This window comes from Poecile atricapillus, chromosome Z (assembly GCF_030490865.1).
Source record: "Poecile atricapillus isolate bPoeAtr1 chromosome Z, bPoeAtr1.hap1, whole genome shotgun sequence".
NCBI classification, from domain to species: domain Eukaryota; kingdom Metazoa; phylum Chordata; class Aves; order Passeriformes; family Paridae; genus Poecile; species Poecile atricapillus.
The window spans coordinates 58,496,820-58,521,594 of NC_081289.1; positions in this window are offsets into that span (position 1 = coordinate 58,496,820).

Genomic DNA, 24,775 nt, shown 5'->3' on the forward strand with positions numbered 1-24,775 from the left:
TAATAAATGCTATATTTCTGGGATGGAGGTTTTCTGTTTGTAAATTTTGTTTCTCAACCGTCTCCACTATGCACCATTTCTTTTGATTATAAAGTAGTGTTACTATGATGGTGAGAAATTTTAAAAATTATGTCAGAAATGTGCTGGGATTCTTTCTTTCCTAACCACCCTTTTATTAGTTAAAAAAACCCTAACTTTTCATTACTCTTGATTGATATGTTTTACATTTATTTTTAAATAATAAGTAATAAATAATGGGTAAATGCTTTCTGGATTTTATTCTGGCTATTCTTGATTGACAGCCCAGTAAATAAGTAGCTCCAGGACAGAGAATCATAGAATATCTCAAGCTGAAAGGGATCCATAAGAGTCATTGAGTCCAAATCCCTGCTCCTCTCAGGACTGCTAAAATAAATCCTGTGACTAAGACCATCGTTGTTGAGATGCTCCTTGGACTCTGACAGGCTTGGTGTCATGACCTTTCTCTGGAGAGCCTGTTCCAGTATCCAGTCACCCTCTCAGTGAAGAACCTGTTCCTAATGTCTAACCTGCACTTCTCCTGATGCAGCTTTATTCCATTTCCTTTTGTCCTAGAAGAAATCAGACAGAGAAATCAGCATCTCCCTCTGTGCTGCCATCCTTCAGGAAGTTGTAGACAGAAATGGGGTCACCCCTCAGCCTTATCTAAGTTGAATAAGCCAAGTGACCTCAGCTGCTTCTTGAAAGTCTTGCCCTCAAGGTCTTTCATAATTTTGGTCACTTTGGATATACTGTGCACATGTCCACTGTGGAGAGCCACACTTTCTAAAGTGTGTCTTAGAAGCTGTAATATTCATCATTCTTGCAAATGTTGAAATCATGGTGGTGAGGTGAATGGTTTTAGAGATTAATGACAGAATTTCCCCACTCTTCATTTTGCTGTGAAAAGGATAAAATCATACTGAGTTGAGTTAGTGTTAGGATCACAGAAAAAGTCTCACTGTCTGTGTTAAAAGACAGCTCTGACACGCTGCTGAGAGCCATGTGCAGAGAGAATTCCACCACTTTTCCTCTTTACCTATGAAAAGCCTCAAGATGCCTTTTGGGCTTTTGCTAATTGTTAGTTTATGTATCATATATCCAAGAAAACATATACTTTTACTCTATACTAAGAAGTTAAAGTGATTATGATTACCCAAAATCTGTAGTGAAATGCTGATTTATAGAAATGCCTCTTAGTAAACAGGAGCAACAGCTTAGCAAAAATCTTAGCAAAAAAGTTCAGAATTTACTGTTCTTACCACTGCTTACCAAATATCCTAGATATAAATATATAAGCAAGCAAGGGTGTGAAGCTGAACAGGTTAATTCTGAAAATAATATGATCTTCAACATAAAATTGTGAACCAAAACATTTCACACTTTAGTGTGTATTTGAAATCAAATGAAGAAACACGAAGAGGTCAAATACATCAAGTATTTAAGTATTTAAAAAAAAAAAAAAAAAAGTAAAGTAAATCCTTGATATCTAAGCAGCCCATGCTCAGGCATAAATTATACTTGCAATTAAATTACAACTTCATCCACAACTCACAACCATTCAGCTTTTAACTATAAATGAAGAACTGGGTTGCATGTGGAAGATGCTAGAAATGTTTATTCATCATCTCCTTTCTCTGTTATTGAACCCAATGTCACCCTGATATTTATTCACTACCTCACTGGTTTATGACTTTCACCAGAGAAAAAGTGTGTTGCATGATTTCATAGCTGGATTCCAGGTGAATGTACAATGGCCATGATCTGTAAACATACAGATCTTCCAAGTGGGAAGAATGTTATTTTAATGTTATCTCACGAGGGGAAAGTTATCTGTTTCAGCAGAAGGCCAGACTTCTAACTATAAATGAGAAATAAAGTTGAAAAAAGGTAATTATTTCTTCCCTTTTAAACATGGTTTAAACTGTTTGAAACAGAACAATTAACGAGGGATAAGATGCTTTGTGCCTAAAAAGACAATGCCATAATAAAATGATATTTTGCTGTGTCCATGATGGTTACTACTTCTTTCTTCATTTTAATATCAATAATTTAGTCTTCACACAGTACAAAGGCTTGTGTTAATATGGCATTGCTTGCAGGATAATATTTCATGTATGAATTATAAAATGTTCATGCTCTGGTAGAGCTAAACCTGATATAAAAATCATATGAATTTTAAATAACAAAGTTACTGGAAAAGGAGATTATATAGGCCAATTGAAAAAAAGCCCTCCAAAATAAAGCGTTATGCTTTCATTTTGCCAGAAGCTTCGGATTATAAATTTTGTTAGAACTTGGAATTAAAAATGTTACTTTGTGCTAATACTGACAATTTTAAGGCACAACATTCTAAATATATTTGTTATTGCTTTGTTAATTATTTGAACATTAGTTTGATTATTAGCATAAATGTAAGTACCAGGTATTTTTAAAGAATATATTATTTTAAAGAAGCTAATATACTGTATAATGGCAACATTTTTATGAGATATTACTTATTGTGCTACAGTTGTTCTACTGAAGTAGGCACTGTGTAAACATATGAAACAGAAATTATTTCCTCCAACGATGTCAGAGATTAAAAACAACACAAAATATAGGAATTAGGGGTGTTTCAGTGTTGGAGTGTCTCATACCCCTAAGGACACTCAAGAAATCAACATCTTTTTAAAAAGCAGGCTCTTCAAGATGTCTCAAGTTACTTATTTCAAACTGAAGACATCCAGTTTATTAACTTTTTAAATTAAAACAACCTCAATAGATTTCCAGTCTTTTTTTGATAAATTATAATCTGGTGATAGTTATTTACTAATACTATTCTTGTAAATTTTTAGGTGTTTTCTATATTTCCTTTTTGGATATTTTAAATACTTAGAATTTTATTTTTATATGAGCTGTATACCTTTATATGAAATTCAGTATTCCTGATTCAAATTTCAACATTAACTATTCAACAAATTACAGGAATAGAACTTTAATGAGTTAGAAAATTATGATTTAGCCTAGAACTTCACCACCATTGCATTAGTTCAAGTCAGTCTTCCCAAAGTTACAATTTCCCTATCAGAAACAAAAGTGTAATTATATTTACTTGCCATAAATAGAGCAGTGAGGCTTTATACAATGTTGTGATGAGCTTTAACATCCTCAGGTAGAAGGAATTAGGGAAACAAACATAAATTCTCTTGCAATCTCTAAATACAGTTAAGGTGAAAAAGAATAAACTGCCTCTGCTATGAGGTGTTGATGCACAGATATGGACAGTTATTGTGGTATAGATCTGTACTGCAAACTCCCAGGCAAATCTGCCTGGTCCTTGGTGGTTTGTGTCCCTATTTCCTTGTAAATGATCAGGAGTCCTGCTTTTTGGTGCTGTTTATGGTGTATCTTTTTTACATGAGTTATGTGTATGTGTCTGTTTGTGAGAAGCCTTCAGTTCCACTTTGTCTTGTCCAATCACTCACTATTAAAGGCCATGCATAATACCAGCAAAAATATTATAGGAAGTGAGTGAAAGGCAAAGTAGCCTGTTTCACACAGCTTTCACTCTGCTGGATCAGTGCCAAGGGTTGTGCACAGTAAACAAGTCTTGCCTTCTCAAAAGTGCTGTGATAATCATGTGCCACAATTCCTCAATATTTTACCAAACCATTGCACTCGATTAGGTCTCTCTTGTCTGAAAAGAATGAGTCAACAGAACAACCCAGAATATGCTGGCTTATGTTTCATTATTGAATGAGGAACACTAAAAACTCTTTTAAGATCATTTTAAAAGGTTAAGACAAGACTCAAAAGGCAGATAACCCCCCCAATAAACTCTACGCTGCTTAGGAACTTCTGTTTTAGTAAGAATAATTTAGAAATTTTGTTGTTTTATTATTTTAATTCTTCACTTAACTCCCCATTTTATTCTATAGAGATTGTCATATGCTGACAGCTGTTGTCTGAACCTCTATGAAAACATCCCAGCAATATTCTTATCCCAAATAGTCCTGCATAATTGTTAGTGAGGATGAAATTATTCTCAGAATTTTCATGATTATGGTTTTTCCAGTCTCCCAAATGTACTTTAGGGAAGCACAGTTTATTACCAAGCAAGGCTTTTTGTCTTAGCAGTGGAGAAGATTAACCCCTATGGACAAAATGCATGTCTTCAAAGGAGATACTAAAGAGTGTAATGCAATTTTGTTACCTTATCTATCTCTGTGTGCTTTTCATAAACATGTAATACATGAAATCCTACTTTATAAACATATTGAGGGGAAAAATCAATTATTCTGTATTTCTCTACTATTTTTTTATTTTTTTTATTTTTGTTTCAAAAATTTTTGTTAAGAGATAAATGACACTAATTTTATACAGGTACAGAAAAATTGAAGTAATTACAAGATCAGTTCATAAGCTCACAGACCAAGAGTCTGAACTTGGAGCAAAGAATTATTGATGATGAGCCTGGTCTTGAGTAAATTTGAAAACAAAGTACTGTTTACTTTCTTTTGGTGGGATAGCTAAAGATTAAATATTCTATGGTACACTGCAGTTTTTACAGCTTTGTTTTGCAACTCTTTAAAATAACTTATTTACTACTAACATAATTGTTATTATATTATAAGATGTTAATAGTATACCACTAGCATTTTGCTAAAGGCAGATAATTTCATTTTGGTTGGTATGACATTTTTAACAAAGTGTCTAGTGTTAGGTCTAGTGTCAAGAAGTTTCTAGGTAGCAATGCAATGGAAATCACACTGTGGAAAGAAAGTAATTAGCAAATTTTAGCAAATCTGTTCTGTTTCATAAAACATAATTAAAAATATAATTTAGTATGTGATATAGTGGTAGTATTTTAAAATAGTACTATTTGAAGTAAGATACTATTTTGGAATTTGCTTGCACAAGGAAAAGATGAAAATAGAGAGTTTTTTTGAAATTAAATGGTCATAAGATATTAAGAGAAAGAAAAGGAGGACCATGTACTTGGAACAAAAGACATGTAAATTTTTTTATGTCATGTTAGAAGACAAAAATAAATGGGAAGTCTACTAAAAGTAGCAGAAAGCTATGGTATGAGATGAATGGTTTAGACAAAAATACTGAGTCAGGAGATAATGAAGGAGAAGTATGCCAAAAAGACAAAAAAGTAGAAGTTCACTATGAAGAGCTTGTGCTGAGAAATAATTTGTGAGGTTACACCCTTCCTTTCCCCTCTATCCCAAGTCTCAGTTTCTGCAGCACCATCTTTACCTCCATTTACCTTTATTATAATAAAACTTGAGAGAAAGAAATGTATGCAAATATGTTGAAAAGCAGACTTCAATTCCACTCAAAAATTTCAAAATATGACAAATACAAGGAATATTTGTTTGAAAAATAATTAGAATTCTCTTTTTATAGTCATTATTTTTCTGAATAGTTGTTTTTGAATAGTTGGTTGGAAATAGATTTGTCTGAAATGAATGTCTGATGACTTTCTTACCAAAATTAACCAAAAAAAAAGGTTTTATTTAACTTCACTCAATTTCTATACAACCATATGATGATTGCTAATCATATAAACCCATTAATCATACCAATAAATTCATTTACTTAAACTGAAGTTGAGGAAAAAAGCTCTGCACATTAATAGAGAAGGGACAAAAACAAATTTGGGAAGGGTGTGTGGAAAGAAGAGGGTTTTTCTGATGTATTACAACTTTTTTCTTCACTGTGAATACATTTATGATGTTGCCTCAGTCCAAATTTTGCAAATAACATTATGAAGTTCCTATACAGCTCAACAGCTCCAATTACCATACTTCCCTTATTTCTAGAGACCATAACAAAGCACAGGACTGAAAGATATATTTTCCATTGCTACTGTTGGGGTATTTATGTAACACGTCAGTCTTCACGTGCACTGTGTTGCCAATAAGGTAAGTGAACACATTATCTTAATTGTGGGTAGAATACAGGAAGCAGAGAAGTAGTAAGAATGAATACATTAATCAATCAACAGGAAGAAAAAAATGCAAATGATCTTGAATATTTCTGCATAGTTTGTAAAAGGAAGTTTAACAGCATTATTCTCCCCTACTCCCAGATTTAATTCTCAGGGCTGTACCAACTTAGGTTTTATTCTCCCAATCCTCTGTGAAAGCTTAATTCTGGATGGATTTTATAGTACAGACTGAGAAAGAAAAATTACTTGTGAGAATCACAGAAGCCAATGAGGTAGCTTCACCCTGCAGGGTTCTGGAAGTTCTTAATTTAAACTATGAATCACTTTTGCCACAACTGAAAGGCAGAAAGTTTTAAAGTGGCATCCTTCGGGGGTAATTCTGCCTTTAGTTCTCCACTATATAATTCAGACATTTGGAACAAGTTAAGCAAGTGAATCTCTGATGGTGGCCACTGCACTTAATACAATTGCTGGTTATCCTGTCAGGCTAAAAGAAACATGCTTTTCTACCCTGAAGTCTTCATTTTAATGGTAGATCCCCTTTAAAAGTGGTGAAAGCTGATGCCAAAAATGACCAGTCTGGATATGACTGGGTTTGCTCTTTGTCTTCTTTTCCCGTGCTGTTTGCAAAGATAAATATGGAGACGGTGTTGTCAGTACAAATTCCAAGTGATTTTGGAAAGAATAATTTATATTTTCAGTTATTTAGATGATCAGATCTGCTTAATGAAATGAGTTTTGTGCTTTTCTCTCGTGCTTCAGAGATAAAAATTGTAAATGGTAGTATCTATGCATTCTTATGTATGGTTGATAATACCATTGATTGAGAGCAAGACCCCAGATTGTACCATCCTTCAGTAGGAGACAAATGCCTCTTAGAATGTTCAAAGGCAGCAACATCAGTGCTTGCCAAGTAATGCAATTCAGGTTCTCTCAGGGTAGATATGTATTAGGATTCAGTCCTAGATTTGTGTCACACCTAAGGTCTGGTTTTGAACAGAATCAGGACTGCAGATAGCATGCAGATTTAATATCCAAAGCTTTGTATTTCTAGCCTTTCTTTAAAAGTAAAATTAATCACCATGAAATTAATTTTTAATTTCCAATCTTAATTTTTATAAATACCTAACTAAGTAGAGTTTAATTTAAAAATCAAATTATCTGAATCTACATGTCAATGTGTGCCCATCAAAACTTCAAAATCCTTCTATACCCCTGAAGGACATAATCTCAATATATCTTCCCTTCGGGTTCTGATTAAAAGATAGTGGCAAGAAAGAAAGTTTAGATGTATGGGCAGAACCTACGTGAGAATAAAATCAGTGGGAAAGAAATCTGCTTCATTGAACTGTCTTTTTCTATAAGGTCAAAGAAATTCTCCACTTGTTTTTAATATACATTTAATTATGTGAACTTTTTAATTCCATCCCCCTCCAAAAAAAGACATAAAATTAATAACATCAGGAAATTAAAAAATTAGAAAAAAAGAAACTTAAGAAGTAAACAAATCTTCTGATAGTACTTAAACATATTTTTTTGCCTTAGGAAACTTAACTTAAAGACAATAGTGTTTTCCTCCTGAATTCTCCATTAAATTCCCCATTAAAAATGTATATAGTTTGTTTGTTAAGGTAATACGCTTAGACTGCACAATTAACAAACCAGTTATTCTTTTCCTGAATGCAGAAAGAATTTTCTTCACTATTTTTTCACAAGGAACATTGCAACTGTATAAATATTTTGTTTTCTGTTTATCTAGTCACAGTCATTGACAAAGTAACATAAAATGTCCTGTCAAAATCTTTAGCAGGCACTGACTTATAAAAATGTTATTATTTATTTAAAAAGAATACTTAGTCCCATCAAGAAAAACTGATGATCATAAACTAATGAAATATTTGTAAGAAGCTTATGAAAAGCTCTCTAATGTAAGTTTTTATGTCTTAAAGATACTATATTTTTGAAAGAAATTACTTGACAGAGCTGTTTTGAATTTTAATTATTTCTAATGATGAAAAATATGTATCAAGGAAATGTTTCCCCTAATAAACAGTTTCCTCTTTCATACAATGCAAGAAAATTACTTCCCATGATTAATTCATTTATTAAATTAATAAAAATAGAAATTCTTTTGGAAAGATAAACACCAGTTTTCAAAAATGAGATGTATTTTAATCTTACATAAGGTATTTTGTAAGGTGTCATGAAGTGACAAATAAAATTAGATTAACTGTTAGCAAAGATATCTATCAAGAAAGTAGTCATGTATGAATAATAAAACATAAAACTTGAAAAGCATTCAACTGTGAAAAGAATATAATTCCCATTTTTTATTTCAGTACCTCTGTCTGGAGCCCTCTTGAAAAAAACTTCTCAATCCAAAAAATTGTCAATTTTCTTTTGCCTGAACATAATTATGTAAATAACTAAAATATTTGTGATAATGGAATTGTCTCCCTTATGGAATTAACTGTCTTATTAATTGACACTAGACTTGCATATTGGTTGAGGTTAGAAGGGCCTCTGATTATCCAATCCAACTCTCCTGAAAGCCTGTCTTTGCTCCAGACTAAGTCACAAGCCTCGGAAAAGCAAGGCCAAGGTGAAGGAACATGCCAAGGTATTCAATGACTCCAAATCCTCTGGCACCATCTCCTCTGCCCCATACAGCCAGGGCCCCATATTTTCCAAAGTTCCTTGTACTGCTGATTTACCTGTAGAAGCCCCTCCCACTGCCCTTCACAACCTTTGTCAGATTCAGTACAACTTAGCCTCTAACATCTCATACCCACATGCTCAGACTGTGTCACTGTGTTCCTCCTGCTTCCACACCTTTTGTTTTAACTTCTGCTTGAATTGAGGATGACTTTTTTCATCCATGCAGGCCTCCTGCCACCTTTGTTTGGTAACTGAGTCATCATGATGGACCATCCTTGATCTTGAAGGTGAATCTATACACACATACACAAGACCAAACCCTGGAGAAAATCCATAGAGCAAAATAGCATTCTTGGCTCCCCCTTCACTCTGGCACCATCTGCTATTGAGCTATTACAAGCAGGTCTCTGAAGAGGCTGAAGTCTTCTCTTAAATGTCTAGAGCTCTGATCATGTTATTTATCTTTTTCCTTCCTCTCAGGAAGGAAAAATGCTTTTGAGGCTGAAGTGTTTTAGGGAAGGTCCAGTCAATCTCTGTACCACCAGAGATGAGACAATCTACTACTCTCCAGCTTCTTTCCTCACAACACAAGAAGTCCACCAATGTGCCCATCTCCAGCAGACAAGAAATATTCCTCCTTGCCACAGACACTCCCTACAGCACTAGTGCTGCTGAGCTGTGTACTCCCCCAGAAATTTGGTCTGGGCCAAAGTCTCTGATGTTACAGGCACAGCTGCTGCAGTGGCTGCTCTGCAGGTGACCCCCCACCCCTGAGGACACATATGCTGTCCTGAGCCGAGGTCCTGACCCCTCTCAGCACACAGGTGCTTCTGTGAGCCATTCTCAAAACCTGCAGCTCCCTCTGGCTCCCTTCCTTGCATCTGCTGCAAGGATGCCTGAGCATTCCTCAGCAACAGTGTCCTTTTGTCGAGGACAGCTCACAGAGCTTGTTAAAAGCTGCTGGAGGCTGGTAGTCATGGCACCCCAAGGTAATACTTCTATCAGCAGCAGGCACTTTGATATTTCTCAGAGACCTCCCACAAGTTTTACAGTGATCTTGGACAAAGTTCCCAGAGGATCTAGAAGATTGCAAAGAGCCCAAGAACCGTTCCACACGCTGCTCTGCCTGTTGCCTTAAAAGCCCTAAGCCTTAAACATAATATGAGGATAAATAATGACTGCTGAGACTGGGTATGATTCCTGGAATGGACTGCAAAGAAGTGTTATTAGTTTTAGAACATCTGATGATTTATAAGCTTTGTTAGATATTTTTTGGTTTTTGTCTTGTGGACTGAAACATAATTAGAAAATAACAAATATTGTTATTCACATTGTTGCTGCTACATGTAAGTACATAACAGAAGAAGATAGTATGACATGACAATGATTAGTCTGGGAAATTCTAATGAAATTGTTATTCAAATAAAGGTCAGATTTCTTATCCATTTCCTTCATGTAGATGAGAAATGTCAGGTTAAACAATTACCTATTTATATAGTCTACATCTTGGGTCATAATTACTAAATGGTGTTTGGAGCCAACGCTCAATACTGTTAACCTCTAATGAGATGACACTTTAAAGCTCATATCACATTGTACAGCTAGGGAAAAACAACCAACATGTTACACACACACAGATGCACACAGACACACATGCACACTCTCATGCTAGAAAAGTAGCCAAGGGAATTACTTTTCTAAAAACTTCTAAGAGACATAGGTACACCACTTATCACTGTATATGCTAATAAAGAACCACCCTCAGTTTAGCTGGATAACAATTCTGCATTTTAAGTTATTATGAAAATTTGGGCATTATATGTGCAAAGACAGTAACAGAAAACAGGTAGGATGTAATTAAATGTAGAAAAATAAGTATACTAACTGTAAATCTAACATTTTAGGTGGCCTGCAAGACTGCATAACTTAGCCAGGAAAAATTAACCATGTCTTGAAATATGTTTCTATAGAAAAGATTATAAAGAAAACTATGAATTTAAGATAAAATGTTGCTACAAAAAAAAACCCCAACAGAATAGGAAACAATATATTTAAAATAAAAAATCTAATGTTAAAATAATCACAAAATACACTTGGGATCACTGCCACATTCTGTCCAGAAATTATTTCAATTACTTCAATGAAGCTAGGCCAGCAGAGAATTTGCTTCTTACAATTTTTTTAAATAAAGGTGAGAATTAATTCCTGCAATGCTGTTACCAGACAGATCAATTTTTCAGCTTGTATATACCTTAAGAAAACACATCCCTAAAGACTAAAGACAACTGCTAAACAGAGCTACATAATATGCAAGATGTAACTTTTCATTTCTGGCTGTAAATCAATTGAAAGTTGAAGTAGAATTAGTTAGTGGCTTTAATAACGTTATATTAATGAAATTTTATCTCTGTTTAGGACACTTTTTCTGAGCATTTCTCAATAGATTGTATCTAGTAATTTAAATGTCATTTGATAAGTTTTTGGCTGTTTGGTTTTACAGCTATGGCATGAAATTTCATTTTCTCCTTTTCCAGTACCTATGCAGAAATTTTATGGCAAAACTTCAAATAGTCTTATGGCATAGCTATAAAAATAGATAATCACCCATAGAGTACATTTCTTAGCACAAGCCTACCAGCTCTGGAAAGGCAAATTATTCTATAAGAAAAGCGTTGGTGTAAATATTATTTGAATAATAAATTAAAAAATAAATTAAATAAATTAAATAATAAATAAAAAAATCTTCCTGATATAGATATCTAAAGTCAATATGCTTTCCCTGATCAGTCCTGCTGCTACCTAGGTTAGACTTCTGATAGGCCTGCTTCCTGCCAAAATCTTTTCTGAGTCACAGAGGCAGGGACATCCTTATAAACCTTCAGGAGTCCTATCTGACAGCTATTGTTTAAAATCCAGAGAAGTTATCAGAATATTGATTTCTCTGAAATAGAGCTGACATGTTTGGCTTAATTCAGTTATATAAATATAGTAACTAGTGGCACGTGAGATCCCCTTGGTTGTCTTATCTGCCCTCTAATTGTCCTTCTAACAGGCTACAGATCTCCTGAAGGTTGTGAAATGCTATGAACAACTCCTATACCATGAGATACCTCTAATGATCTACTGTATCTCAAATAATGTTAGGTATCTCTTTGTAAACAACTCAGTCACGCTCATTGAGACATCATAGCTCATGTACCTGCACTTGTAAGTAAATCTTTGGCTCTAGGCTTGCCTGCCTTGCTACCTTATCCTAAAAGCATGTTAGCAGACAATGCGATCTCGTAAGTATGTGTGCTTTCCGTGTTCTTTTTCTGAATCAAAATGGGGTCAAAGAAAATCTCTGCAGACCTAATAATTAGCATTGGTATAATTTAATTTCTTAGAAAAAAATTAATTTCTTTAAAATTTCTTAAAAAGTTATTTATCTCTGAAAAAATTATACACTTCATGTTAAATAATTGTTTAGTTGAAAAACTAAAATGTTCAAAATTACTCATGTGCCGTGATGACTTCCTTTTTTGGGAACTCAACTCATGAACCCCCAGTCATGTCATCTTCTCACCCTCCCCTGCCTTCTGCATTTGATATCCACAGAATCAATACTGCCCCAGGATACAGACACTTTTTATTTTCATTTTTAGACTGCAGGAGAATCTCTATTGTGGTGCCTGGAGCGTGTCCTCCCCCTCCTTCTTCACCGATTTCTGCAGCACTGTTGAGAGAAACATATTTTCACTCCTGTCCCCAGCTGCTGTTGCACAGCAGTACTTCCCGCTCCTTAAATACATTATCCCAGAGGCACTACCACCTTTACTCCTGGGCTTGGTCCTGGCAAGCAGCACTCCCACTTAGAGCCAGCTGGCAATGAATCTATGGGACACTGGGGAAGATTCTACTCAGCTGCCCAGTAAACATGTAAGGATGTAACAGTAAATGCTTTACTCCAGGGAAATTTCTATCCTTTCTTAAAATCAATGCAGTCCTTCTTTCCTGAGTCCTTATTGAGGTACTGTGTTCACATAGTATTATGTGTGTTTTCTGCAGAGAATTTTGTTTGGGAAAGATCTCAATATGTGGCTACTTCCGAAGTTCCTTAGGGCTCCAGAAAAGATAAGGTCTCTGCTTAAAATTACAGAGGTTGGAGTAGTAGATTTGCTGCTTACAGAAAGTAGAGTGATAACACGACTGAGAAATTCTAAATGAAATATAGCAAAATAACTTATAAAAAAATAAGTGACATTTGCACATTATGTATAGCTTTAATAAGAATATCCAATGCTTTAGGATTCAGTGAAATAAATTTTCAGTCAAATTTCCTCTATTGGAGGGCAAGCGAGCAATGCTAAATCTCTTAATTAAATTCATACAGAGTTTCTGTTTGTTTGGTTCTGGATGCCCCATTTTCTGCCCCCAGTTTATTTATTCTGCCACTTATGTTAAAAGAGACACTGGGACTTATAACTACTGAATATTCCCTGGCTGCAGGGAAATAGTTACACCCCTGAGGTTTGTTCATTGGTAGCAAAGTACCGCATTGAATAATTGTGTCTGACAAAGGTATTTTTTCTGTCTCATTTTCAGTTCTTTGTGTTATTACTGCTCTTTTACTGTCATCAAATAGTTTAATATATCATTACTTAAGGTGTTAAATGCCACTGGTATGTATTAACAGCACCAAACCCCAGATTTCACTGTTATGTTCAATTATTTTATATGAATATCCACTTTTCACTACCTAGCAATTTTACTTGTATATTTTTCACTTACTCCCACAAAAAAACAAACAAACAAACAAACAAACAAACAACACCCCCATTCATTTTGCAAGTGAAAATCTAATTTAGAGAAAAAAACAGTACTTGCTTGCCTGGAGCATGTTTATACTCCAGCTGTGAAATAATGTGCAATCTGTTTCCATGACCACAATTTCACTAATATTCATTCTGTCATGCCTTATGAAGGTATAAAGTAAGATAAATACTTAAAAATGTTATATTAATCATACAGATAAAAAATGAACACTTATTTTTTCTTAAGAATTTTAAATTTAAACACTTTTCTTTATAAGAAAGTTAGTGACGTGTATTTTTCATTTCTCCTCACATTTTTCAGTGTAAAGTTTTTCAACTGATTGTGTAGGAAAATGGTCCTGACCTGGATAAAAGAAAGTCATGCAACTAAGGTTGCATGTTACTCAACCTGTTAGATTTTCATGATGACTTGTTAGTATGTTTCTGTTCAGAGCATTTCACAGGCATTACTACCCAAAAGTACAGCTTCCGAAGAAAATCTGAACCGTGTAATTAGCAGTCAAAACTAGGGCTCATGCCAGGTCTACTTGAGCAGCTCAGTGAAGAGATGAATTGCTGTCAAATCTGGATATATGAAAGATATCTCTCTCTCTGAAATTCTTTCCTGATTAACCAAGTATGTTAGGATATTCTGATTTTTAAAAAAGGTCTATCAGTGTTAAGCTATTAATTACTTGAAACAGTATAATTTATTCCTTCCTATGTATTTCTGATCTTAATAAAATCACTGTAATGGTCTTCCAATTAAATAATGAGACGATACTGAAACATAAGTAGATGACAGATAGATAGATCAATAAATGATAGATAAATGGGATCAAATCATAGAATATCCTGCGTTTGAAAGGACATACAAGGACCATTGAGTCAAGCTTCTGAATATTTTTGATATTAGATATTTTAGATTTCTTCCTTAGGCAGAGCTCCCCAAAATAAAAGAAAGTTACTTATTTGGAGTTTTCATAATTACATTTTTGCTTCTTGGGTGTCACTACTAGTTGAAAAATGTTTAATTAACTGTAAATAAAGAGACAGTAGGAACTAGATGCAAAAAAGTCTTGGTATTTTTAATTGAATCTCCTGTAGAGAGCCTAATCCAAACATTCTGAATGAAAGTGCTTTGATTATTCAGTCTCTGCTCTTCCTAAGATTAGTAATCTTGAAAACCTGATGTCAGAAACACTTAAAGACCATGCAAAATACTTAAGATGGTCATATCCCCTAAAAATAAAGTTAAGATCCCTGATAGTCTATATAATAGCATTCCTTGTTTCTTCTAAATGCCTGGAGTATTAGAAGAGAAAAAGTGAAAGTCTCTGCAATAATTTACATTTTTATAATCATGAGGTGACTGTTTCAAGTAAGGATCTGTGTTGAAGGACTCTTTCTGGAAGCCTTGCCATGCTCAGGCACGGGTGCAAGGCTCCTGGAAGAAAAAAGGAGGGTGCAAGTCTCTTGGAAGAATAAAGGATCCAACCTGAAGCCCTTTGACTCAGGATATAATTATATATTATATTGTATTAATTATATATTCTATTCTATTCTATTCTATTCTATTCTATTCTATTCTATTCTATTCTATTCTATTCTATTCTATTCTATTCTATTCTATTCTTATAATATTCTAGATTCTGTTCTGGAAGAATTCCTGAAGGTTAGGCAAAGACAAGTAAAATTCTTCACTTAGTATAAAAATAATCCTATAGTGTAATTATTTAGGTTTATATGAATAAAGACATAGTTGTTGTCAATTAGCAAGCCCCTTTTTACATTTAATTGACTAAATAAATTCTATTTAATTGACTGTATAACAGAGACCATTGAAGCAATTTTACATGAGAAAGGGGGAGAAAATTTTTAGAGTAAAATACCCCTGTTATTTCTTTTTTTCCCTCTTGAAATTATTTGTGTCAAAATATTCCACAATCCTTTTGAAGAAATACTATCTGCTAAAAGTCTTTAACATGTATTGGCAAGTCTCTCATTCAAAAGTATCATTTCTCCTTATGATCTCTAGCAAGGACTAACACAGCTGAAAGGGAGTTCACAACAAATTCAGAGAACATTGCTCTGATGTGATTTTAACTGTGTTTATGCTACATTTAAGGTACAGAAAAATCAAAGCAGTATAGCTGTCATGTTTGAGTGCACCCATAAATAGAATTCTATTCTAGTAGAACTAATTGGTACAAAGGTTGGCTTGTTACAAAAGCTAGTACAACATATTCATAATCACCTAGGATTATGGAACTCAAGCATAAGAAATCATACCCCACATCCAAAAAGAAAGAAAAGAAAGAAATATAATTCACTTTTATAGTTTCTTTCAAGACATGAACACTGAATAAGATGTAGCTTAGATGGTCTTAAATAGTATTTTATACTTTTTTTTTATTTGTTGGTGTCTCTACAGGTTGATTTTTAGATACTGGGCTGAAATTCCTCTTTCTGAGTGAATGTCTCAATTCAAAGCTGGCTACATAGAATTCCTATACCATGGAGGTATAAAATTACATGGGCAAAGTCCCAAGATCAGGATATTTTCTGCTACAGATTAACCACTAAGAAATGTAAGATTTTTTTTATTTTTTTGTCCAAAATGCTCCCTTTTGGTGTCAGATTTACCCTGTAGTAGATTTTTACAGCCTAAAAATTAGGGAATCATTTCAAATCATAAGTATTAGGCAAACATTGATGAACAGTTTCCAAATCTCATTTGTTTGACAGGTAAGAGTTTTCTACTAAATGGCATGTGGCATTTAGTTTTCTCCTTTTTCTCTGTGAAAAGAAAAAGATTGAAGAAAACAACTCTCCATTAAAAAAACAAAGAAAAAATAAAAAAAAAAAACAGGTTTCAAATTATAAATCCTAATCTTACACTCATGTCTAACATAAAAGAAACACAAATTCTGGAGATAATTTGAGCAATTTTTTTTTCTAATTTTAAAAAATTATTTTATGACTTTTTCTTCCTTCCTGACTGCTAGGAGCTACACTAGAATTTACTTACTTTTTTCCTTTAATCTGTGATTTTGAGCAAGTGATCTTAGCCATGATTTTTAAGTTATAAAAGTAGCACAAACCCATGCTTTCCTTTCCAGGTTATCTGTAACTACATGCAAGTTAATAACTAAATGAGCAACTTGTTTAAAATTTTTCTCTGAGATACTATCTGTGACTTTTGGAAGGTATTTATCTTCTGTATTAATCCTGGAGATAAACATAAAAAATGAATATTTTGTAAAATAAAATAAATGTGTTCAGCTAGGTTTTTCTTTCCTTCTTTAGTAACTTCTTATTGACCATTAGCTCAAGTGCTATATGCACAACATCTGAGGCAATGCCAGCTCATTATCATCATTGGTATCAGCCCATTATATCTAAATCTATCATTTTTAATGGTGTAAAAATATAATTATATGGCTATTGCTAGATATGAAACTTATTAATTACATTATTAGTGATAAATGAGTGAATTATACCTCTCTTCTATGTATGAATAAAAGGTCTCATTTAGGTCAGCAATAAAATATTCATACATTTATATTATTGAGAGGTACATATAAATTTTTAACTTGCAGAACAAAGCAGTTCACTTTGGTAACAAGGAAAAGGATATGCATGACATAGCCATGAGTAAATTCAGGTAAATTATTTTGTCAAATTTTTCAATTTTGTTTTAGTTGAACACAAACTGAATTTTAAAAAATTTATCTGTTCTTTTAGTATCTCCTTTTCTTTGGTGTACTTGCACAATTCTTCAACAGATTTGTCTCCTCTGTTTAGGTGGAAAGAACAGTATGGCTATTGGTTATATGCAGTGTACTGTACCAGTGTACATTGCTTTATTTACACAATGAAAATTCTTTTTTAGAAAAAGCATCTTGGGGAGATTTAGGATAGTTTAATTGTCTACGATTTTTCATGCATAACAGAATTGATAGAAAACAGATTTGATCATGGAACATTTATAGTATGAATTTCATGTGAACCTACTCTGATTCATTAGCTAAACTACCTTTTGAATAAGAACAAAAAGTGAGTTTGGGACATTGTTGCCAAAAAGATTGTTATGAGAATAAATGATCACAAAAAAGATGAATGTGACTTCAGAACTGATGCATAAGCCTCTTTTAGTCCATTTAGGTAATTCAAATCCAAAATGTGCTCATCCTTGCAATGTATGTGTGTTATTCCAAACTACAAGTCTGAGAACAATCGTGGTGCCTTCAATGCTGAATGAGAAGTAGTGAACAGACATTATTTTTTTAGTATCTATAGAGGCCTCTGTCAATATAGAACCTCTTCAAAAACATGTTATAAAAACATATTCCTCAGTGTGTCTTCCCTACTTCCCCTTACATTCTGACATTCAGATGTCTTGATGATATGTCAGAACAATTATATGAGCACATGTGAAATATACAGGGATATCAGTGAAGTTCACCCATTCTGAAAAATGTAAAAAAAACTATACCAAACCACAACACAACAACAAAAAGACAAACCAACCAATCAACCAAACAAACAAACAAATACAAACAAAAAATTAAAAAAGCCACAAAAAACCAAAACAAAACCAAAAAACCAAACCCCCAAAACAACCAACCAATCAAACAAGAAAAAAAAACCCCAAAACAGAAAAATAAGGTCAAGATGTTGAACCTCTTCATAAAAAATCAATCCTTTTACTTCCAGAAGGCTCACCTCTATTAGTAAAACTTATTCTAAGGAGAAATTCCAATTTTCTCTCTCCTCTCCCAAAGCTTACATTGCTCCTGAGCTAAATATGTGCAAAGAATTCTCAAGTAAGTAACTCTTTAAATGCAGCAAATATTTGCAAGATTCCATTACTTGAATTACATAAAGAGGAATCTCTTACCCGGTAAGACCTCATTTTGTTTTAACACAGTGCCAAGAAACCAGCCAACAAACCAACCAAATTTGCATACTGAAAGTAGTTGATCAAAAAAGGAATTTCCTGTCCCCTCTCCAGTCTGAGTGAGCTGAAGATGCATAACCTTTTTCTCACATAAGTGATTAGTCATAAGGGTTTGTCTAACCTTCATGGTTTCTGACACCAGCAAGCCTGCTGAGAATTCTGTCATTGAGATCACTGGAGTCTCTACAGCATTTCCAGTTTGGAGGGCTTTGACAGCTTAAAATTTACCAGGAGAAAAATTATCAGATCTGTGACAATCTTTTTTGCATGCACCTGCTGTTCAAATAAAATCTTTCTGTTCATCAAATTTGTGAGTAATTTAGTAAATAAGTAAATTGGTTTTAAATTAAATGTTTTTAAAATCGGCTTATCCCTGACTGTGGTAAACCTTAAAATTAAGTTAGTGCAGCTTATACATCTATTAGAAACCATTCTGAATAATATCCAATTCACTAGACACTTACTTACAGGTTAATGTTTATTCAGAATTAATCACTGGAGTAACACAAGGTCATGCACTGAATGAGGTAGTAAAAATGAACAACTAGGCTGCTACTCCTAGATACTCAGCAAGTCTTTGGATGTTGCAAGTCCCTCCAGTAGGTTAATGTTGTCATCTATTATGTGCTATATTCTACACTGGTTTCTCTTTCATGGCTTACTTCATTATGAAATTAGTTTTCTGTCTATGATTTTACATTAACCTTAACTTTACCTGTGAAACTGTCAGCATTGAAAAGAATTACCTTTCTGTGCTGTACTGAAGATAAGTTAGCAATTGTATTTGGTTGGTATTTTGACCAGATTATCTTGATGAGATTTATCAAACAACAAATATTGTTAGGCAAAATGGAATTTTATCAGTAATAGTTTAGTGACTATTGTGATGAATTATTAATTTGATTCTCATAATTTCAGCATTGTCTTTAATGAATAATGTGGAAAAAACAAAAATAATTATATTGTCCACTTTGTAAAATTTCTGGTCAAGAAAATCCTTATCAGTTATGCTTTAAGGATAATAAAACCGCAGGAAGTATAAAGAGAGTTATTTAGGATTTAGGACCTAGGCCAGAACAAGGCATAGTCTTTTTTTCTGTGGTACTGTATTGTAACAGGGTTCAGCTCCACAAAGACAGCTTTTAGGTGTCAGAGTAGTACCATTGATGAGTTATGAACAGTTATAAGAATATTACATTTTATATTTGTCCAATGAGTCTATTTTATCCCCTCCCAATTATTTTATAAATAATTGACTATCTTTTAGTATGAGAAAAGCCCAAGTTGTTCAAACTTTCTTTGAAAACTAGATCAGCATTTGCATGACTCAGCATCATGATTTTCAGATGTCAGCTGAAAATACTACCCATGCTCGTTAGGTTATTAATATACCAGTGCAGTACATACTGAACCACACCATGTCTATAAGGTTTATTTGGTACTGAAAACGTACTATTTTCTAGCCTATTCATGGGAAATTTACTTCAACAGCTACCTCTTTCAGGACATTTGGTATGTGCACATCCCTTATGTAAGGAAAATAGACAAAAAAATGAAGTACAAAAACTGAAAGGTCCATATTCTGGCATCTGAAAGTGAGACTTTATTAAAAGAGATTATAACCACGGGGATAGAAAAAACAATATAAAAACACAATAGTTTTAAATTTACTTTTACACTGCTTACATCTTTTCTATTTTTCTATTTTTCCAAACAATCAGTATTCCTTGGCTTTTCTTTGGAGAAGCTATCTGGTTTTTATTTTTTCTGTTCTCTTTTGGTTTAGTTTTGTAGCTTCTTTATTAGTACAGCCATTAAGTGATTTAAAGTGATGTATTTGATTTTTAGGTATTTTAGGTATAGTCACAGGCATTTAGGTATCTTTTTATAGACAAATAAGAATTAAAAATTCTTAAGAGAGAAGAAAAAATTTAACATTTTGTGCAAGTTTATGTATATAGCAGTTTGGAGAATTTATCTTGCTTAATTTTGTGATTTGAATTAGGAAACTTGTATAAATTAATCTCCTTCAAAAGTAATGTTGTTCAATATTTTGATTTTTAGTGTTTAAGAGACAGAATTAATTACTTTTTGTGTTATTTAGAGTCAAATATGTTTACTTAGAAGCATAGATTTGAAGTAATGAGACAACATAAAATACCCAAATTCATTACTGTTATACTGAACTGTAGTAAAGTAGTTCCTGGTTTTGTGCCTGATTGGGCATTTCTTTCCATTCTTCTGGCTTACAGAGAATATCTATCTTGTAGCTAAGAAAATAATTTTTAATTCCAACTACTATTTGTTTAATTTTGCTGTTATTTTCTTCTTGGGAAAAAAGGAAAGGAAGGATAATATGCTTTCTCTTGTTTCTTTCTCTCTCTTTTTTTTTGCAGCCTATTTATTTGTGAAGTTTGTGTACCAGTTTTATAACATACTCCTGACTGTTACCAGAAGATTAAAAACAATGCCAGAGAAGGTGGATTTAGAAATAAGGTAGGTGCTTAAGTTGATCTATACTTTCCCTTCTGTCTTTGAGGATTTTGATAATTTCAAAAGAAAATGTTCTGTGGACTCTCTACTATCTTCTCTTGAAAGAAATTACTTTGAATAAGCTGTTCTTCTTCATAATCATAGATAGGGAGACAGAAGAAATTTAGATAAAAGAGAAGTCATCTGTCTTTATCTGGATTTTTAAAAAGGAAAAAAGTTAATGTGAACTCTGATCACCCCTTCTAACATAGATTTGAAGATTTCAATCTTAGAGGAAGATTCTGAATGAGAGATCCTGAATTAGCAAAGGTTGTAACACATATCATTCCCTCAGATATCGAAATTTGGAAATGAAAATTATTTTAATTATTTTGGAAACTAATATCAGTCTTTCTTCCCTGTTCACAATGTAGGCCTTGTCCTCCCTAGGTACTGGTGCAATTCCAGCCACATCTTGTGTCCCAGGAAAAAGTATCCATTTTGTGATATAAAACTTAAGAATATTTCCATTAATTTGACATGTTAAAATTTTATCAAGGAACACAGTATATTAGTTCAGTCTTTCTCAAGGTTATATATTAGCTCTTCCTTTCCTCTTTTCTGCCAGCAATTTGCTTAAAAATGTAAATCTAAATTTTAAAATTTGAAATTAATTTTAGTGTGATGTTTCCTGTTGCTGTATACATTATTTTCATGTGTAAGGGGGAGAGATAAATTTATAATGATGTATTGTCTCTTTTATTTTGTGTTTGTGCTGGTAGCACCTCCTTGTGTTGTAAAAGAGTGTCCCGATAAAGAAGATAATACTGTACATCTCAGTGGATTTTTTGTATGAGTATGTTTAGACAGATAGTGTGAATATGCATAACCACTATAATTAAATCCCAATAAAATAAGGTTTTCTTTTACAATCTTCATAAACAGAAACTCTAGGAAAAATAATTTAAGAATTGTAAACATTTTCAGGTACTGTTTTAAGTTTAATTACAAGTGCAACTGGAAACCATGTTATTAACACAAATACTCTCTGTGTTTTACATATCTTGACCCTAAGAAATAATGGAGAGTTATCAATAGAATTAAAAAGTGTTAAATCTTAGTTATACTGCATAGTTTAAGGAAAACCAACAAATCTCCAATGACAAAGTAATCCCATGTCACAAAATTCCTCTAAGAACAAACACATATACACATATGTACATAAACATATTTCAATACCAAGCTAGGCAGAAATTGAAGTGAACAATAGTCCACTGGCCATTGATGACCACTACTACAAGCTACAAAATTCTCCAAGCAGCACAAATCCAGAATAATCCTGGGGTCCTGGCGTCTGATATGAGCAATGCCAACATCTATTTTCTGGGACTACAAGGTCACAAAAACCTACCTGAAATCTCTACTTTTTTCATATTTTTTTTTTAATTTTTGTTCACCTACAACTTATTATCTTGATTTAATATGGTGTCAAATAACCTGATTGGAAAATCCTCAGATTCATAGTCACAGACATTTAGGCAGTATCTCAGGTAGATTGCTGTCTCCATGACACATGAGGAGTCACTAAGAAAAAGTCTGTTTGGGTTTTTTATTCCCCTTTCTTCTAAAAGGAAAAAAAAAATTACATTTTTCTTTTAAAAATATACTTTTTTTGGTCTTATTTTCAACTATAACAAACCACTTTTCATAAATGCATAAAGACATCTGATTAAACATTTAAACTTAGCAGGGTAAACACTATCAGCTCTGTTGGACAATTTATCTGCAGTGTATTCCATAATATCGGATAAATGAAAAATGTACTATAAAGTTTTAAGACATACAAATGGAGATGGACTTCAGCTGCAAAGCTAGAAACTGATGCTACTGAAATGTCACTTCGACCTAGCTGAACAATTAAAGCACAACAAGTTTCAAGCTGTGGTAGCATGCTGCTCTTGCTACATTGTTCACTTTTATGGTTAGAGGACATCAAAGCTCTAATTGAGAAAACACCTCATCCTGATTTTAATGAGGAAGTCACCAGATTGGATAAACGAAGCCTGGATATCAGATGAATGCACAGACACAGAGACTAGAAAATTATTGTGGTTAATATACTGTTTACATGTCTTTAATTAAAATGCTATCTTTGCAAGACAAATGCTCTACATAATCCTGGGATTATGTGCTACTGATTCTTAGATTCGTTTCTTAATCCATTTCCTGTATTTATTAAAGACAAATGTTGATCTATTACTTTGTGATCTAGTATTAATTTAATTCGGTCAGACTTTTTTCCTTCTCTGGAATAATAAAAAGAAAAAAAAACACAAAAAACTACTCTATTTTCTGCCTGGAAGAGGATAAGAGACAGATATAATATATTTTGCAAGACAATAAGCCTTGTGATCATTTTTATTAGACATTTCCATAAGCAAAGAACTACAATCCAGTATAGATGGTTCAATAGGAAGTGATGAACAATTACAGAAAAACATGTATTCAAAATGCAACTAAGAGTTACATCTTTACTTATAAATTAACTGTATTCTTATTAATTTCATAGGATGATTGGTTGCATTAAAAAAAAAAAAATAAATTGTGGACCTGTATTTCTGTTTGTGTGGGTAATAAGTGGTCTGCATTCCATAGCTAATGAGAGCAGACATGGGACACGGTTAGAAAAATTTAGCTTGTAATGGCAATGCTACCTGCATCTGGGCTAGCTTAATGCAAGATTGAAATTTAAACTTCTTCAATAAAATTCACATTATGGGTTAAAGGCAAAAATTACTTGAACTGCAGCCAACTTTTAAAGTTATATCAAAGAGCTCAATAAGGACATATTTTGTCAAAGATAAATGCTAAATAACAAGGTGCATAAATGTATTGACCCTTGAGCTTTCAAATCTTCAGAGGCAATGCAATCTTGATGAATTATGATTTTATAGCAAAGAACTGAACTTTGCTATAAAAACTGAAGTTAGAACAAATATAAGTAAAAAGTAGTGTCTCTCCAAGCTAAGAAGTAAATATTTTGATTTCAGTAAACTTAGCAGTTGTACATTATATATATCAAATAAGAAGTAGTTGTTTGTACTTTTAATCATTATCATAAAATATTTTTGGATGTAATGCAAAGGTAAACCATTTTTTTCTCACCTTTAATAAAAAACTGTATCTCATTAAAATATCAGTTCCTACTGATTTAACACAGTATTTTTTCTCTCTTTACATTGAGTTCAGCAGATGTTATTGAGTTGATTCTACTTTTTATATAAGATCATAACAATGCAACTAGGATTTTTTTCAAAACTGTAATTGTAAAATTGACCTTATTAAAATTCCACTTCCTCCATAATTAAAAAAAAACTAATTACTTGTAGTAATTGGACCAGAAATGACATTTTCAGTTCATTAATATTCAACAAATTGTTTTTGAAGATGTTCTTGCATGGTTAGTAGTCAGTCTTCAACATTTCTGTTCATTTTGTATTTAAAAGTCATCTGGAATAATAGTTTGCATCTTAATAAGACAAGTTTCTATGAATTGATTTTATTTATAAGGTTTTTAATTGCTAATTAATGTGTGAAAATATCTGTCTCCTGTAATATTAGTAACACATGAAGTGACAGGTGAATGTAGTAGAACAACAATTTGCACATTGCTGCATTGCTCTAAATAAGCATGAAAGATACCATATTTCCCATCCACAAATTCTCACTATTCTTTCTAGAAATGTCAAAAGCAAGTTTAATATGTCACGGTACTCTGCACCTGAATAAAGAAGTCAATTTATCTAACATCAGAAAGTAGAGGAAAATCAAAATAATGATGCATGAACAATTTTATTAACCAGCAAAATACAACTGAGATCATTTCAAGGTGTACACCGTTTACATTATTTGGTATAATGGCATTTGAAT